Source organism: Lampetra planeri, chromosome 11, assembly GCF_965212315.1.
Source record: "Lampetra planeri chromosome 11, kcLamPlan1.2.h2, whole genome shotgun sequence".
NCBI lineage: Eukaryota > Metazoa > Chordata > Hyperoartia > Petromyzontiformes > Petromyzontidae > Lampetra > Lampetra planeri.
The window spans coordinates 5,612,345-5,630,869 of NC_136117.1; the positions used below are offsets into that span (position 1 = coordinate 5,612,345).

General features: G+C 42.5%; 1 protein-coding gene across 2 annotated transcripts in view; it reads right to left on the reverse strand.

Annotated features, from left to right (window-relative positions):
- Positions 1-18,525, reverse strand: part of LOC144721228 (neuronal cell adhesion molecule-like) — a 267,471-nt gene that overhangs the window by 120,804 nt on the left and 128,142 nt on the right. Inside the window, exons 1-2 of one of the 2 annotated variants that reach the window (XM_078598676.1) lie at positions 17,028-17,303; positions 15,439-15,559 (exon numbers count right to left, since the gene is read on the reverse strand). The gene's annotated coding sequence lies outside the window, so the exon portion shown is untranslated. Of the gene's footprint in view, positions 1-15,438; positions 15,560-17,027; positions 17,304-18,525 lie in introns of those variants that run through there. The other variant, XM_078598675.1, reaches the window with a different exon arrangement.

Here is an 18,525-nt window from a genome sequence, read left to right on the forward strand (position 1 = left end):
TGTTCCATTAATAAAAACAATTTTTAGGTCTCACGTCGATTTGACATTTTATCTCAGCAGGCACTCCAGAAAGTCAAAATAAACACTGTTGGTAATCAATCGTTCATTCGTATGCAAGTATTGTATTTGCTAATGTACTGTTTAACGAGAACGAAACGCTTCTCATGATACAAAAGGTTGGCTGCTAGGTAAATCAAGAACCAACAAAATATATTTAAATGCAAAGCCACGATGCGTAAAAGTTGTTTTCGTAATGGGGGAAGTCGGTGCGCGTTCCATTCACTCTCACGCACATATTTGTATTCCTGAATAGTCTAACGCCACGCACATGGATGCCCAGTTTTCTGGAAGCCTGTGGCATAATGTCACATGAGGCCCCCCCCCCTTGTGTGAGGCCCAGGGCAAATTGCCCCTTTTGCCCCCACCCCCACCCTCCGGGACAGCCCTGGACATGCAATCGATAGCTGGACTTAGTGGCACAAGCCTGTAACGCAGGGCGTCGATCACAGGGCTGGTGGACGATCATGTCCTGTGAGACTATATTCTTTGGTTCTTTCGGTAAAGTCACGTAGATAGAAAATAATAATGATAAAGTGAATAAAAATGAAAATAATAAAAGGAATTAAATAAGAAATAAAATAAAACATACTGTGACACTGCTAACTTATTGCAATGCTTTTTTTTGTTTTGGTGCAATTTTTAAATTTGTGTATTATTTTTTTATTTCCCTTGGTACTAGTAGGGTTTTCATTTGCTTGGTAGTGGCTATGTATGGGATTTGGTCCTTGTATATAATTAATGTACAGCGTTATGGAATGTTACTAGCATGAATGATGCTATATAAAACAAAAAATAATTATTAATTGGCCAGGATAAGGGAGTATAGAAAATGAGTTTGTCACCCATCAATGCCAACTTTTTAAATATTATCACTTCTCAAAAGCTCATTTTATCTGGATAACCTGCTCTCCCAGACGTAAAAATAAAATAAAATATCGCAAAATATCTGAATGATGGCCCCTTTTGAATATCTTTGAACTCAGTGAGGCTTTCCTGGATAAACATTTAAATGTTTTTTATCATCAGCAACCATGGTCGATCCACAGCTGGAAGAAGACCTCTCCAGGTCAATGCCACCTCTCACAATCCGATGATGCAACAATCCCTCTAAAACAGTGGTTCTTAACCTTTTTGGAGGTACCGAACCCCACCAGTTCATATGCGCATTCACAGAACCCTTCTTAATTGTAAAAATAAAATATGATTTTTTCAAATTAAAAACATAGGTATATTTTTTACTGATGCACAATCATATGAGTCGGGTGTGTGTCTTAACCTCCGCTGAACCCCTGAGACTGACTCACCGAACCCCTGGGGTTCGATCGAACCCAGGTTAAGAACCACTGCTCTAAAACCTATACATTAACTAATGTGATCACTCCATTTCCTTTGGTGGGTGTCTCTTCTCTCACCATTCCATTGCTTGGTTGCCACTCCACTATTTATTATTGACCATTACCCATTATCCCTTTTAAATGACAGGTTATATACGGTGTGACCATTTAATTATTTCAATATATAAGGTTATCAATTTTTTTTACGTTATTCCATTTCATTGTTAAACATTTTACTCTCGTATTCTGGTACAACCAGGCTCAAGATTCAAGTTTAAAGTAACATTTTGTTTAACCAGGTGGGAACTCCAGCGACCAAGATAGTCTCATTTGCGAGAGTGAGCTGGGTCACCAACATTACAAAAGGAAAATAAATCAAATAAAGTAGAGCAAATTAAGCAAATAGAAAGCAAAACAAAACCAACATTATACGGTTGTTTTTGCGTAGATGCGCTTCGGTGGCCGTCTGGAACACTCTTCCTTCTGATGTTAGGAACCCACTGGAGCTATGCACTTTCAAATCTTCATTTGAACTAACTTCTTTAGAACTGCTTTTTGTGTTTCGTTTGTTGTCCTTCTCCCGCACCTCTAATTAGCACGGTTTGAAATGTACGGTGCGAAAGCAGTTATACAATCATGAGAAATTGAAAATATTTCCCAAACATATCTCATGGCTCAAAATATACTCTATTACAAATGTGCACTAACTGAACTGGCCCCAATTTTAACTATTTGCCTGTCCCTGGACTTCAATCTTAGACACCGATGTCAAGCCCGCCCACAGCACATGCCGTCACCTTGCCAGAAAAACAGACACTTGCTCGCTCGCACGCCAAGCAAACCAAGCAATGCCCATTACCCCATGCGCGCCCCCGTCGCCTGGGTCAGTTCCCACTCGTGCTAGCGCTGCTGAGGAGTGCTCATCTTTGTTCTGTTAAAATATGCCAAGTACTGTGCATTGTGCAGAACAACAACGGAGGCACTTGTGTCCCACCCGTTGCTTAGGCTGTTGTTACGCCGTACATGCCAACTCAAGAATTATACTCAACAATTGAAGTTGACGACAATGCGTTCTTTACAGCACGTGCAGCACGCACAGTGTGCTCTTTCATAAGGCATTTGATGTGAAAGAAAAATGGAACCATTTTGGGTTCAACAGGGATTGGGAAGGAATGGGATGGAATGGGCTGGCATTAACTTATCAAATGCCAACATCGTGTTGGTTTCTTATGGCACATTTAGAAATGTGCGTTTTGATTATTGGCCGACTGTCCCCCTCCCACCCCCCGACTGGAGATGGGGATTTCTTGGGTTGACTGCAACATTTACCGTGGAGTGACCGCTGCTCTCGGTGCCTGGAAAGGTACTCGCCCACACGCTCCTGGCAATAGTTCACCGGCAACCTTCTCACGCACCAGAGGCCAGAATGGGCAGGATTCACACCACAGATGTCGACGCACAGATCGGATCCTAGCTCTTCGGGTCTTGGGTGGGCAGGTGCTCCTTGCGGTCATCATCATCAACCTGAATAGGGCCTTCGACTCAGTGCACCGGCAGGCCCTGTGGGTTGTCTTGTGATTCTTTGGAATACCAGAGGGCATTCTTGGTCACTTCTCTGCCCTGTACTCAGAATCGCAGAGTGCTACGAAGTGGGGTGGAGGCACCTCTGGCTTTGGCCTACACTGGGTGGGTGATCAGATCGGCGGTGTCATGGTACATCTTTTGGACAGTCCAGATTTATGGTGATTTTCACGGAATTGCTGGATACGCTGAAGGAGGCCCTTTAGAGGTGTTTGAATTGGAGCCCACGCCTTTGAAATGGTAGAAGTCCTGGATTATTTTTTGGATGTCGTCATTCTGTTTGTTTGTGTACGTGGCAAAGAGGTTGAAGTTGTCTGGAAGTTCACTTACCTCAGGAGCGTCAGCTACAGTGATGTGGGCTCTTATCTGTACATTGAAAGATGCCTGAACATGGCCCACAAGGCAATGGAGGCACTTGGCAATAGTGTGTGGTGCTCCTGCTACCACAGCAGGAGGATGAAGGTGTGGGCGTTCAGTGCTCTGGCTTAACGTGTCCTGCTCTACGAAGTGGAGATATGGACCCTAAAGAAGGCACTGAGGGTCTGGCTGAATGCCTTCATTATGAAGTCCCTGCGCAGAATCCTGGGGAATCAGCGGGGTCATGGTTTTGTTTCAAACTATCAATGTATTTGGCAGACTGGATTGAGACTCACCACGTGCCTGGTGGGGGAGAACCAGATGTGCCTATTTGGACAGGTAGCTCACTTCCCCAGAGGCTGACCCAGCGGGGCAGCTGCTCCGAATCGGACTCCACCTTGGCTTCCACCATGGCTGCAGCAGCATTTTGATCGTCAACTCCAGTGGTTGGAACTGGAAGTGAGCTGACCTTGCGGCTGACTGTGAGGTTCCCGAAGGGCCGGAGCCGGAGGGTGAACGTGGAAACGCACTGTGTTGGCGTATGCCTCCAGATCTGATCTGACATCTGTTCTTGTCCTTTAGGATGAAGCGTAAGTCGGGGTTATCGTCGTTTTTCCATCAGGTTGAGTGAAATGTGTCCCCTGCTGTTTAAGGTTGTACATAAGAAGTGTATTTTGTACTGACGACCATTCCTCGAGTTTCCCTCTGGCTTTGTCATTGTCTGAGAAAGCCCCATTGTGTGTGCTAATAACTAATGCACTACCTCTCTCTCTTGCCACTTTGGATACATATCAAGATCCTTACCTAGAAATAAAAGTGTAAGGATAGATTACTTATGATCAAAACAATTGTTAGTGTCTTCAGGGTCAAACAAGCATGGAGATGTGCTCATCTCCCTCGCCTGTGGTAAAAACACCACAATTCTATACTGGAGGCCACTCTGTCCGTTGAACAACCAGTGTTAACTTTGCAGAATGCGGCACTCACTTATTTATCATGCGTTTATCCCCACCACAGCAGCCACATGGGTGTTTATCAGGAGAATCATGTTGGTCAGCGAAAGGCTTTCAGAACGGCGCTGAGACAAATTTGAGATTGTTTTAAATTTTGACCTTGGAGATTGATATCCATGCTGGACCAAGTAGGCATGCATTTAACAACAAATCTCTTGTTACCACAATAAAACGTGGACAAAACGATAAAACAAACATACCCACATGCGCATAGTCACGGACACAAAAGGCCCTCCTGATCATGCAGGCACATTCAGATTAACAAGCAACCTTAGGCAGCAAAATGTGCGCTTAATCCGCACATGAGATAACTTTCAAAAGCTGTTCCGGCGATGCCATGTCAATACAAATACTGCTGACGAAAGGGCCGGATGAGCGACAGACGGTTAGGTACAGCATGACCCCCATTACAGAGTGACCCCTCCTCCCTCCCTTTCCATTCCCAAGTCACAGCACACAAACACTCACTCAACTCTGATAAAAAAAAATGTTTATACAACCGAGGGAGCCAAAGTCGCAGCCTATAAACTCCTGCTTCACGGTGTCATGACGGCACAGATAAGATTCAGTGGGAAAAGTTACGTGTCTGGTGCCACTGAATCCAACGTACGTTTAGTGGGCTTCTGATTAGGATAACAGTTTTAGCAGGGATGGCGTGCCGGAGTCTGTAAGTAGCGGGGTTTTTTTCAGCTGTCAAATTCCTAAGACGAGGGTGTGCAAGAGCTCCGCGCAATGAACTAAACCGTGAATGTTCCAGAGTCCACCGCCGTGACATAAGCGATATCAGGACATAGGCCATTCTGAAAATGAGCCTTGAGAAGCAGTAAGGGTCTTGTTTCTGTATGCAGAATTGTACACGATTAATGTTTACAGATAAAATCGCCACAGTCACGATGCAACGAACGTGCCTCGATTTGCTGATTTTTATACGAAACTAACCTTGACCATGAATGACTTAATACTTTAATAATTTTGTGGAGCATTAGTGCAAGGATTACTGGATTGCACTACGAATCCAGTGACCCGAGACCCAGTATTAGATTGGCAAAGGTTGTATTTTGTTTATATAAACACATAAATAACTTATTTTATGCACTCGAATAAAATAAGTAATTATTTTGTCTGAATTAAAGAGTTGCTAATGGTAGGTTTTTACCCTTTGAACTGGTACAAAACTGACACCTTTATTCAAGGCATCATGTTTGCAATGACCACAACACAAGTAGTCAATAAAGCAAACAGAAAGAAGCAACTCTGATAAGGATAATAATATGCACTGTCCTTGAAGTTGATTGGCCCACACCCGAGACGGCTTTCTTAAAGAAAGCCGTCTCGGGTGTGGGCCAATCTTAAAGAAAGCCGTCTCGGGTGTGGGCCAATCAACTTCAAGGACAGTGCATATTATTATCCTTATCAGAGTTGCTTCTTTCTGTTTGCTTTATTGACTACTTGTGTTGTGGTCATTGCAAACATGATGCCTTGAATAAAGGTGTCAGTTTTGTACCAGTTAAAAGGGTAAAAACCTACCATTATATTTTGCCACTGGTAAAAGAGATCTCATAGTGTAAAGAGTTGCTGTTTTAACTACTGACATCATGTGAACCATTAAAATAGCTGCCAGTTTTAATCGTAGTTATCTTAATAATTTGTCTCTTTCTCACTTTCGTCGGAAACTTTATAATCAATGGGTTCATGGGAAATGCACAAGGAATTTCTCCCGATAAGATTATATGTCCCAGGTTGTCCTTTACTTCTTCACAAAATACCCCCTGGGCTATCTGTTGAATGAAATAAGCCGTCTGGCCATTATAGGCTAAAAATACGGCTTAAAGATAATAAAAAATTGGCTCCTATGATGTAAGGAGCCAATGATAACAGCGTACAAATGCCGAGCGGTCTCAACCCAACCTGCTGGACCATGTAACGTAACAGTGCTGGTGTGACAACAGCATCTTGAAATGTATTGAAGTGTACCACTGCCAAATATGGACATAAAACATTAATTTATATCGTTTTTCATTTAACAGATAGCTGGAAAGTCAAGTGTGATTGGCATCATTGCCTCAACCGAAATGCAATGATGTTCCAACTCTCGTAGCTAACTCGTTTACGTTGGTGGGATTTATCAAAGCATGCTGTACTGCTGTAAAATGAATTATGATGACCCCAGGAATTCAGTGATTGACGTGTGAACTTGTTCGTAATGTACCCAGCCTGGTGGTAATGTGGAAGGGCAATTGACTCTCGTTTGGGAGGTTGAGAGATCAATTTGTGATCAGAGGTCAACTCAACCCCTTGCATCTCGGGGCGGAAAACATAGGTGCCACTTTGTGTAACTCACAGTGGACATGTGGACAAACTGGCCCCTCACATGAAAATGAGGAATATCCACCACTGGATCATAGCACAAATTTAAATAAGAACAACATATCATTAATTTGAGGTTACAAAAAAAATGTGCTAAATCATGGAATTGTGCTTACAGAGTAAAACTATATTCTTGGTTCTTTCGGTAAAGTGACGTAGAAGGGAAATAATAAAATAATAAAAATTAAACAATAAAATTATCACGACGTTTCGATTGCAACACAAGCGCCTGATGATGATTGCTTGTGTTACAATTGCAACGTCGTGAAAATTTAATTGTTTAATATTTTATTATTTTATTATTTCCTTTCTACGTGACTTTACCGAAAGAACCAAGAATATGAATCCCTGCAGTCACAAAAGCTTTAAATCGAAAAATAGTAAAACTACTTAAAACTTTGTCCTTTTTTAAAACGTGGAATGAAGTCTAATCAACACTCACACGGTGAATTAAAGGACATTCATTTACTTTTCTTTGTAACTATGAGAGTTACAATACCGTAGCTATAATTTCAACTGTTTCTCCTAAAAATACAATTGCTCATCATTATCAGAGGAGATATGCAGAACAACGTGAGTAGAAGTAGATTGTGGTACATTTAGTGCTGTACAACTACCAAAGGCAAACGAACCTCCAATAGAATTTACAATATTTGTGCATAAGATGACCATAGCCTGGAAAATCTATTAGTGTTATGCAACAATAGTCAACAGAAATGAAATAGTTAAGAAGTGCACTGAGCTATAGCATACATGCTGCCCGTGGTCTCTTCAGTAGATAATTTTGCTGCCTTTTAGCTTCAAAGCAGCGGATAGCTTGCTAAAAATGTAAAGCGACGTAAGCAGTTTTCTGACCACCTGCGTGTAATTTTACACGTGGCTAAGGCGGTAACAAAAACTTTCTGGAAGTAAAAAAAAAAGAAGAAAAACTTCAAACCCCCCGCAACTTTGCAGCAGGTACACAGCGCTGGCAGGTATTGTGACAGCTTGTCAAAACAAGAGAGAGAAAAAAAATACGACAGCTCAATACAGGAAGCTGAGATGTGATGGGGTTCTCTTTAGCAGATGAGAACAACAACAAAAAAGGATATGCAATAAGAATTGGGCCGATTTGTTGAACGTCTTTCCCAACAACAAGTCAGGCCGCAAGCCTGCATTCCACCTAATCGCTAGACCATACTGCAGCATAGGCCACGCATTCGAAAAACTGCTCAGCAAGAAAGGTGTTTTCGGATGCTTATCTGAAACTTGTTTATTTTATGACAACTTTGTTTTTGCATCTGGCTTAGCACACAACCACGCCACGCCTACCGTGTGTAACGTACAAGTGTTTGGTATTGAACAAATTCTCATAATTACTATGAGAAGGTTTAGTTACCTGTGGAGGCTGGCTCTAGAAATACAAACGATTTGTCCTAGCTGTCAACAGAGACGCGAGACACTAAATGATAATTTAAGCCTGACCATTATTTTAACTGACAATCTTTCAATTGTCTGTCAAGTGCTCAGAGAGCAGAATACCACTTGACTGCAATGAATGTGTACATAAACCAGATTCACTGTATTTTGAATACGCAGTCATTGGTAATTGGGTTCAGATCATACATTCACTACACTTGTGAATCAATTTCAATCATGGAAGATTAAAAAAACTGCATCTCAGCTCAGTGGCCTGCCACCACCAAACCACCCCTTCATCTCCGTTTTTTATGGCATTTAAATTTTGAAAGTTAATTGCCAAATGTGATTTCCTGGAAAAGTGGTTGAACGTTTGCACGTTCGATTTTGATTTAATTTGGCTCATTACTGCGCTGGTGATTTTTTTTAAATTAATGTTAAGATATTGGTTTGACTGCCTCTCTCCAGCAATGCATGTGGGAAAGTGCCCCCTCTCGTGTGTGGATAAAATGTCATTTGAAGGGATTTTTGAAGCAGTGCTATAACATCTTCTATAAGCCATTCATCTAACATACAAGGTACCACTGCTCTGCAATAGTTCCACATCTTGGTGGCATCTTGTGACATGATACGAAAAGAAAAAGAAAAGTTAAATTATTTTGTGCTTAAAAATCTATATTTGGTGCTCCCGCATTGGCAGTGGTGCACGAGCACAATTTACAAAACAATCTCAACGCATGCATAAATACTACTGCCTTAATGGTACTTCATCAAAAAACAGTGCAACAACATTGCACGACACATCGCTGATTGTATCTATTTTTTTTTAAAGCAGTGTAATTGACAAATGTGTTGATAATTTGTTTCCAGTGGCGTGAAATAAATTAGGTCCATGTTGGCTTACGAGGAAAACGTTACATAGACACATTGTAACCAACGCGGTGCTTTAGCAGCATTACTCGGTAGATAAGACAATTACGAGTGGTAATACAATAATTAGAGGTGGTGCATGATAAATCATTGCACAGCAGTAAAATATCATGAACTAATAAAGCCAAGTGAAGAGGTCATGCAGATATTGTCACTAGCACTTCCTTCTATAAAATCATGATTAGGAATCATATGGATAGTTGTGCTTAAAGGGACCTGGACCTAGAATTGTAGAGGAACTTCTCCTTTCGTAAGACTGGAAAAACTCACAAAGGGACGTCCAGTTTAGTAATCCAGTCGGTGGCTTCCTGATTTGCTGATTGGGGATATGAAGCGCCTCCAGCAACAGGTCTCAGTGCGTGGCAGGTCGATGCGATACGTTCCACGGTCTGGGACTCGTGGCCACAGTCATACTCGGGTTCAAGTCCTTCGTCTTCCACTCGTGAAGCAGGGGGCCGCATCATCGCCCGTGTCCTGTAAGGCTTTGGTAGAGTGCCGTCCACTGTATTCATGGGAGGTCAAAGCCAGGGACTCTATGCTGTTGGGTCAGTGACAAGGTGTTGGTTCTTTATGTGGCGTGAGTCCCACGATTCCGTCCATCTGGATCATGGGTCGGTGCCAGCTGCATAGACACCGGCTGCTGTCTTCCCAGGATGTTCGGTGTAATTTTAAGCACTTTTGTGGTGGCTTGTTCAAGTATTCGTGGTTGGGAAGGTGAAGGGACTCTAAGTGTAATATAACTAGCAAGATGAGTCTCCATTCCGTCAATAGTTTATACAACAGGCTAATGGGAAACCTGGGTGATCATGGCAAAAAGGCAGAGAAACCAGTAGTCCAATGTCACCCACAAACACTGGCAAGCGTATAGCTACTGCCAGTGTTCTATCAGCTACAGCACAATGAACCGATGTGTATTTTATCCACGCAGTGTAAACATTCATCTGCGAGCCTACAGATTGGCTTGTGCTCTTTCATAGAACAATGGTCAGCTTGCTATGCCTACGAGTTACCATGCTCACACCCGAACCACTTTGCACTTGCTTCACGGTTCAACTGTATCAGACGTCAAACACAAAGTCAAAGTGTCGTAAAACTAGGGGGGGGGGGTGCTACGACAGAGCTCTCAACTCACAACCGGATGTCTCTCTCTCTCTCGACGTGCCATACCCTTTCTCAAAGACATCAGCGATCATTGCCTTCTATTTAGTTCCATCGATGATACTAATCTAAAAGTTTGCGTGACATACGCCCAGTTGCCTCCAAAATTACATGCTTACTTTGCTGTCTTTCACAGCGTCTTGTACCTCTAAATGTCCGTTTAACTGCTATATCCAGTCTCTTGTCCAAGAAATGTACCATGCCTTTCTCTAATTATTCTTGTTAATGTTCGTTTTGTACCTGCAATCCATAATACACCTATTTGTACTCACCTTGCCTGTCCATACATTTTTGACAGCCTAATTTTTTGTTAATCTTGCTTCTGGCTTGCTCCGTAGGGTATTTCTAATAGTCCAGCTTTAATAGAGACCCATAGACTCATAGATCTCCATAGGCTCATAAAGATCCATAGACTCACGTCGAGACGCAGACTTCACATCCACATAGGCCATAGGGGAACAGACCAGCATATGTGACGCTGCAGTATTTTAATTCTCTTTGTCCTTAAACATTTCTTATTTTTCAATACATATCTCATTTTCTGAAATATATCTTTTGCCAGTGTTCGTCTTCTGCTGATGTATGTGATGCATCTTCCATCTACTGTTAGCATGCTACCTGGGTAGTTTAAAAGCTCCACCTGCCGAATTTTGGTGTCACTGACTTGCACTTATCCCAATATTTTCTATTGACTTTACCACATGTATTTGGTTTTTTGTGCCTTTATAACATTATCTTTTATCAAGCATGTTTCAACACGTTATATTATCTGCCTATCTCAGGCCGTTTCGACCACCAACAACTACCCCATGCAACTCTTCTATCTAAAGAAAACAAATGAGGTGGTAACACACACAGCCTTGTCTGACTTCTCTCCTTATGCACGGAAACTCACCAACCCCCACATTAACTATCACAGCTGCTGTTTGCTCCCACTTTGCTATCACGCAAAGGTCTTTTAAATCTAGATAAAAATTCGCCAGTTCAAATCCCGGTTCGTGGGTTGACTCATCCAATCATCCTTGCGCACTTGCTGAATTTGTGGAATGCCAAATTTGAACAGCGGCGTGGGGAGAGGCACAGGGGGAGGGATTGTAGAGCCTCGTCGTTTTGACCTATGGAGTCACAGAACACGATTTCAATAGCTGCAATGCACTGCGCTGTGTGTTCCACAGGTATATTTTAAGATCAGCGAACTCTCCCTGCCGCAGGGCTTTCCTTCAACTCGATTTGAACCAATTTCGGCTGGGTAATGGGATCCTTTTTTATAACAGCTTCACGCCAAGTACAACTTGTCGCACGGCTACTGGAAGTATGCGAATTGCTCTCACTCCCCACACCGAGACAAAGCGTCACCATGTGCAGTGAGAACGGCAGTACAAGTAATGTGCCACTTTAATTGACCAAAGTGGGCACCGATACAATATTGCATACTTACTCTTTGGTTCTTTCGGTAAAGTCACGTAGGTAAATAAAATAAATGATAAATAAAAAAAATATATATAATAATAATACAATTCTTTACCTACGTGAAAATTAAATAAAAATAAAATTAAAAATATGTTTTATTTTATTTTTATTTTATTTTATTTACCTACGTGACTTTACTGAAAGAACCAAAGAGTATGGATCCTTGCAGTCACCAAAACTTCAAAGTAAGAATTTCATACTTACTTTGTTTACAGCACGTGATCAGATTCATGGTCTACGTGTTAATTATGACTTGATTAATTTTGTTCTCATTATTTTCTTTAAAAACCACAACAACTGAAAAATAATTACAAAAGCAATGGTGCCAGCAGCTTGAGTGAACGTGAAGACGGCAGGATCCAATTCACACGGATTGCGCTCTGCTGCCTACAGCCGTGATACAGCACTGTTGTTTTTGAAGCTCTTTAAACTAAATTTCGATTTAAAGCTTTCGTGACCGCAGGGATTCATCTTCTTGGTTCTTTCGGTAAAGTCACATAGATGGGAAATAATAAATAATAAAAATAAAACATAATAAAATAATTCTCACGACGTTTCGGTCACAACGCAAGCAGCCGTCCTCAGGTGAAGAACAGGTCTGTCGGAAAGACAGCGTCTGAATGACGCTCATTCAGAACAGGTCTGTCGGAAAGACAGCGTCTGAATGACGCTCATTCAGACGCTGTCTTTCCGACAGACCTGTTCTTCACCTGAGAGAGAATTATTTTATTATGTTTTATTTTTATTATTTTATTATTTCCCTTCTACGTGACTCTTTAAACTAAACACATACGATTACATATTTTTGTAATATGTTTAACTAAATTATAATCGAATTAGAATTTAGAATGATAATTTATTGAAATAAAAATGATTTAAAGCGTTGGTGCAGTGGTTCGCACACCGCTCTGATCTATCCAGCAGTGGATAGATTGTGGCTATCTATCAGCGAGGAGACAATTCCCCCCGCTCACCATCACCAACCCTCACTGACAAGGGTGGTGAAGTATGGTCAAATAACCTCCCATGTAAGACAGCATTCATATTCTTAGGTTTTTTAGGTAAAGTCACGTAGGTAAAACATTAAAGTTAATGAAAGTAAAATAAAATAAAAATCATGACGTTTCGGAGGCAACACAAGTCTCCGTCATGATTTTTATTTTATTTTACTTTCATTAATTTTAATGTTTTACCTACGTGACTTTACCGAAAAAACCTAAGAATATGAATCCTTGCAGTCACGAAAGCTTCAAATCTGTAATTAAGACAGCATTATGCCTTAAACCAGCAGTGGATTGACAAATGGCTACAAGTGATTTTATTTCCATTTGTTACTTTAAAAAAAATACCAAAGGATTACATTACATTGCTTCCAAACTTTCAAGTAAATTGGTAATCGTAAACATTTTGAAACAATAATCCTTCCAAACATGCCCACTATTCCAAACAGTGATTGATGGCTTGAACAAATGTTAACCGGTTTGCTGCTGCTGCTTCCACTGAGAGTCTGCCAAAATGACAGCAATTATAATTCATTTTGCAGGACACATTTATTAAGAGTGAATTATTGTATGACTTCACTTGCTGGCCATTTATCGGCCTCCGCTCAACCATTATTCGAATAATCTGTAAGTACTCTTGGCAGTCATTGCCACACGCTGCCAAGCAAAGATGGCTTTCCTTCATAATGTTAGGGCGGAGGACCTTGTGGCAGTGGACAATTCAACATTGACGAAGCAGCTGGTTTGTCTGCAACCTCACAGCAAGCAAGGCTACGCGGGGTCATGTGGATGAATGCGAAATCCTCAAAAACAGCAACACAAGTAAATCAAGGCCACCCACCTCTAAGTCTGGCTCCAGCTCAACACTTAAACAGCAGTAACTTTAGTTCCAAATCTCCCAATGGAGTATATTGTACGCTACATCGAAGAGACGTACCCAATCGGAGCTAATTATTCAGGTCAGATTATTGAAATTGCACTGTTTAATTACCAAGCAGTATATCCACATATTCAAATGTTGCCTGGAAAATCCATCGAGATGGGGGGTCTCGTTTGCAAGGGTGTCCAGAATATATACTTGCAAATATACGCACACATTCCAACAGGTATCTGTGCAGTGCTCACTTGTACTGGCTGTCCTGAAGCCAGTGGTGGATTTTCAACGTTACTGTGGTCAGGATCAGTATAACTATTGGACACCAAGGGTCCATTCGATAACCGAATTAAACCAGCAAGGGGTGTTACTCATCTCTCGTATCAGTCTTGAGCCAGTGGCAGAAATTGCACATTCCTATAGCAGAGACCAAACCATCCACCTACGAATGGCCTCCTACAAAAGTAGTTTTCATTTTATCGATGTTGGAGCGATGTTGGGGAACAAGAGTACAGTGCAATTTGTTTTTAGTACTTGAGTTTTTGTTTTCATGCTTAGACATGTCAATCTTTATGTAATGTCACGGTGAATGCAGAAAGTAATTTAAACATGCTGCGGCAAATGTTGTTTTTCACGCTAGTTGTTTTTGCGTTAACAATGAAGATAATCACAATAATGTCAACATCTCAGTATGATTAGTCAAGGTGATACGTGGCATCGGGTAGTGGAGGTATGAAAGCAACGGCATATATAATTAATAATTTAGGGAGCTTAAAGTATCAATTATAGTTCCACACCCAGTATAAGCTTCACACAATAATGTTTTCTGAGGTGGCCAGGTGACTCAGGAGTCAGAGCACTGAGCCGGTACCAATAAATTCCTGGCAAGTGAATCTGTGTTCACGCCACTCCTCATTACACTGTGTTCTCAAGTGTAGCTGATGGCCTCAGCCCAGTCAGAGAATGACTTCTCAGCCAAAAAAAACCACATTACACTGTTGTTTTCACTTCGTTTTGCTAACCTTCACATCGAGCTCGAAAAATATTAATAAAAAATAAGTGTTTACTGTCATTAAAGCAAAGTGGCGGAAATGGGAAAAATGCGCCTGATAAAAAGGACACTTGAAGACATCTCGGAAGTAGTTCGGTGATGTCTATTTCTGCGAGCCGAATTCTGAATAGACACTTTCTCTCCTGAGATGAAACTGGTAGCACAAGTGAAATACAATTGGGAAAGGGTAAAAACTATTTTAATGAAAAATAAAGCTGTATACCGTCTAAACTCTCTACAGAGGAAGTGAGTGTGAGAAAGTGAGGTCAATTATAGAGGTACTGTAAAGCTCAAACTCCATTCCGCTTGTCTCAACTGCCACACATCCACCACCATTGTAAATACAAGTCAGAGAGTCAGAGTAGACCACTATTAAATCAATAAATATTGCAACACTCGTCTCTGCTGGTGCTCCTTAACTAGTGACGGGCATTCGACATTTCCATGTTGAGGCGGTGGGGGGGGGGGCAGTCAATGCGTAGCACAACATTGTTGACGTCCCACAAAGCGGTGCCTATTTTACCAACCGCAGAGGAATGATGGGCCAAGTGGACCCCCGACCCGGAGATTTGAACTCGTGTCGCTCCTACTCGTGCATCGAGTTCTCTAGCCGTGGCGTCACCTCAACGGGCAGCGCCAACAAGCCAACAGCGATCACATTTCCACCTTCTCTGGCATTCCCTCTGCACACGTCAATTAGGTTCCGATGCATCGCATGCCAATGTTGGCCGGGTTAAATTAACATCTGCTGCGAGGAGGATGAGGGAGGCGCTTTGAGAGACACGGCGATCCACTGACCCGTGATTCACAGGTGAGTGAGAGAGTGAGAGAGAGAGAGCCATACCCGGGTGCCAGGGAGCAGTTGGTGATCCTCTTCCACTTGAATCCTCGCGGTGTCTCACCGCGTGAGAGACACCCGGCTCCGATTTCTCGCTCACTCAGCTGCCCATGCTGCAAGATCCGCTCTGTACAACAGCCAAAAGGAAAAACAATTACACCTGGGTGAATTTTTTGAGTGTTACACTTATATTCAGCACACTGGACTGGTTAGGCAGAAGTCGCTAGTTCAGTTCCTTCTCTCAGCCAGGCAGCTGGAAAAAGTGGGCAAGTCTCCGAAATCCCGCAACCTCGGTCCACCCAGCGGCATAAAGAGGTACAGCCAGAGTCGATCGGCAGGCCGCGTGTGGCGGGGAGAAGTGTGGACACCCACCACCGCTTCCACAATATCTGGCCAGTGTGGGAGAGTACACCGACGTACCCCGTAGAGGGGCTCTCTCTCGAGCTCCCTTTGACAGAGGCCCTACCGCCCGCAGTGGTGCGAGCAGGCAATTGCGGGGCTGCGCCTTTACTGTTTGGCACTCTTTCGAATGAACATTCCGTTTAATCCGGTCAATAACATCTCAATCATCTTTTACAATGCAAAGGCACTTAAATCGCCAACACATTGATTGCCATGCTGAATCCGGGCAGGTGGCGCTGCAGATAGAGTGCTTCACTCACGATTTGGAAGCCGTGAGTTCAAATACGGTCAAGGGGTCAACTGGACCCATCATCTCTGCTGGCTCGATAAAATAGGTATCATTTTGTCAGACGTCGCGAGTAGTTGTGCTTCAAAATATTGGTCCCTAATCTTAAGGAAAGCAGAATGTCCACTACTAGCCGAGAAACAATGTTAGGGATGAGTACTGTGCTCACTTTGCTCTGAAGACACATCTGATTTTGGCAATTGTTTTAAATATTAGAATAGATTATTCCCACTGGCATGAGCATGTGGTAGTACGTATCACTGCTGGCGGTCCTCAGATAGAAATTCCACATTTCTATGACAGACACCAGCTAACTATCGCAAGTCATCTGTCACATTCTTACATGCAGTGTTAGTACATTATATAGGATGATACAACCGTTTATAATTTATATTGACACCATCAACGTTGCTATGGAAATAAAAATAAGTCAAAGTAAAATGTATGTAATATTAGCTATATATATATCAGTCCATCAATAATTATGTCCAACAAAATACTTTTACGTTGTTTACTTTTGAATAAGCGATTAAATTGTGAATACAATACTTGAAATGATTCAAGGCTGCAGTGAAATACGCGAGTTCCTTTGCAAACACGACTTCGTATAAAACAATATTTAAAAAAACATTAATAAGATAAGCAGCAACCTCAACACAAAACGAAGGGACTGCAACACGGTGTGTGTGTGTATATACCACTTTACATTAAAAACCAAGACACACCGAAGCACCGACGCATTTCCACACTCTGCATCAATCCGAACCGCGGCATGCCATCACACAAAAACACGCGCACAGCAGCGGCAGCAGCAGGAACGCCAACATGTCGCACGTTTAAACGCCGACGAACGTGAATTACGACTGCGATTATGCTCGTCGACAAGGAGGGATGTACCCAACGTTACCAGCACACGGGCAGCTTCAACTCGACGCGAGCCGACCTCGACAACCGCGCACCCATTCCGATCCCAGCGGTCAGGTGCTGCTCCCCGGCCGTTCGGTAAAATCACATCCGACGGAGGACGGATTCGATGTCAGCTTCAGCTGCTCACGGTCGCGGATGTTTTATTTTTTATTTTTAAATCGCTCGGCGGATCTGTGCGCCCGCCCGCCCGGCAGGCAGAACAATGCACACGACGTGGAAAGAGAGAGAGAGAGGGTAGGGAAGGGAGGAGGTGTCGGTGGAGTTTGCCGCACGCGTGCACGAGAGAGGGGGACACGACTGCACCCGGCCAATCCCACTCTGCCTTGCGTGCGAGTCGGGTTTTTTTTTCTTTATCTTCTTTGTTTGTTGTTGTGTGTTTCAAAGTCGCAGTCCGGCTCAAAGTTTTACCGCTTGTGCGTGGTTGTGCGTGACCCGCCCGCCCCCCCTTCGTGAGGGGCCTGTAGCAAATGTTATAAAGGTGCCATAATAAAAAAAAAAACACTTAAATATTAAAACATATCCATTTTTTACTTGCATAGGAAAGTAATTGTATTTTTTCATTTGCTATACAGCCAGATAATACGACAAATCGCTAATCTTAAACACCCAGTCGTTCATACAAGTTTAAGGCAGTATAGTACTATAGTAATAGAGCAAGTGCAGAATCACTGGACCGGAATTGATAGCTTGAAAGCATTTAGCGCGGGGCCCTTGAAAGTGCGGGGCCCGTAGCTGCATATGTAGCTACTTTTGCTACTGGGATAATCCGGCACTGACCCCCCCCCTGCCACCACCACCACCGCCTCTGATCGTGATTGCCGCTCCCTGCTTGAGTCGCACCGCGTGCGTGCGCGCGCGTCTTGTTTAAGCAACCCCGGGTTCAAGTGCGGCGTGTGTGGTGGCTCTTCCGAGCTGACTTGGCCAAGCTCGCCGCCACATGCCCTCGCACCCACAGGCACGCACGTGTGGGGTTTTGATTCCTTTGAAAGACTGGTTCTTATCATCACGTACGTGCATCGCTACAGAGAGATCGAGTGATAACGTGTTAGAGTCATCGGAGGAAGGGACACAATTGCAGAGGGGAAAAATATATTCGGATCGTTGTGATGTTTAGTTCATATGAGCACATATAAATTGTTTTAACACTTGTTAAAATAATATTTTAAATATTATAATACAATGTTGTATTATTATTATTTTGTATTCATCAAAACAACATTAGACAATATTGTTTTCATGAATACAAGTCCTTTTAAACTATTAATGTCACCAATTATGCTCCAGTATTCCTGAGTGCGGCATCGTTGAGACGAAAGAAATGCCGAGCATAACCCTATACGATGAACTAAAAATGAGACACACACAGTGTCAAACCGACTGACCGAACATTACACTTTATTTTGGAGTTCGACCCATGTGTGCTGTATAATGATGTTTTCTCAACCTTGAGCTCAAGTTCTCTGCTCAGATTTCTCAAC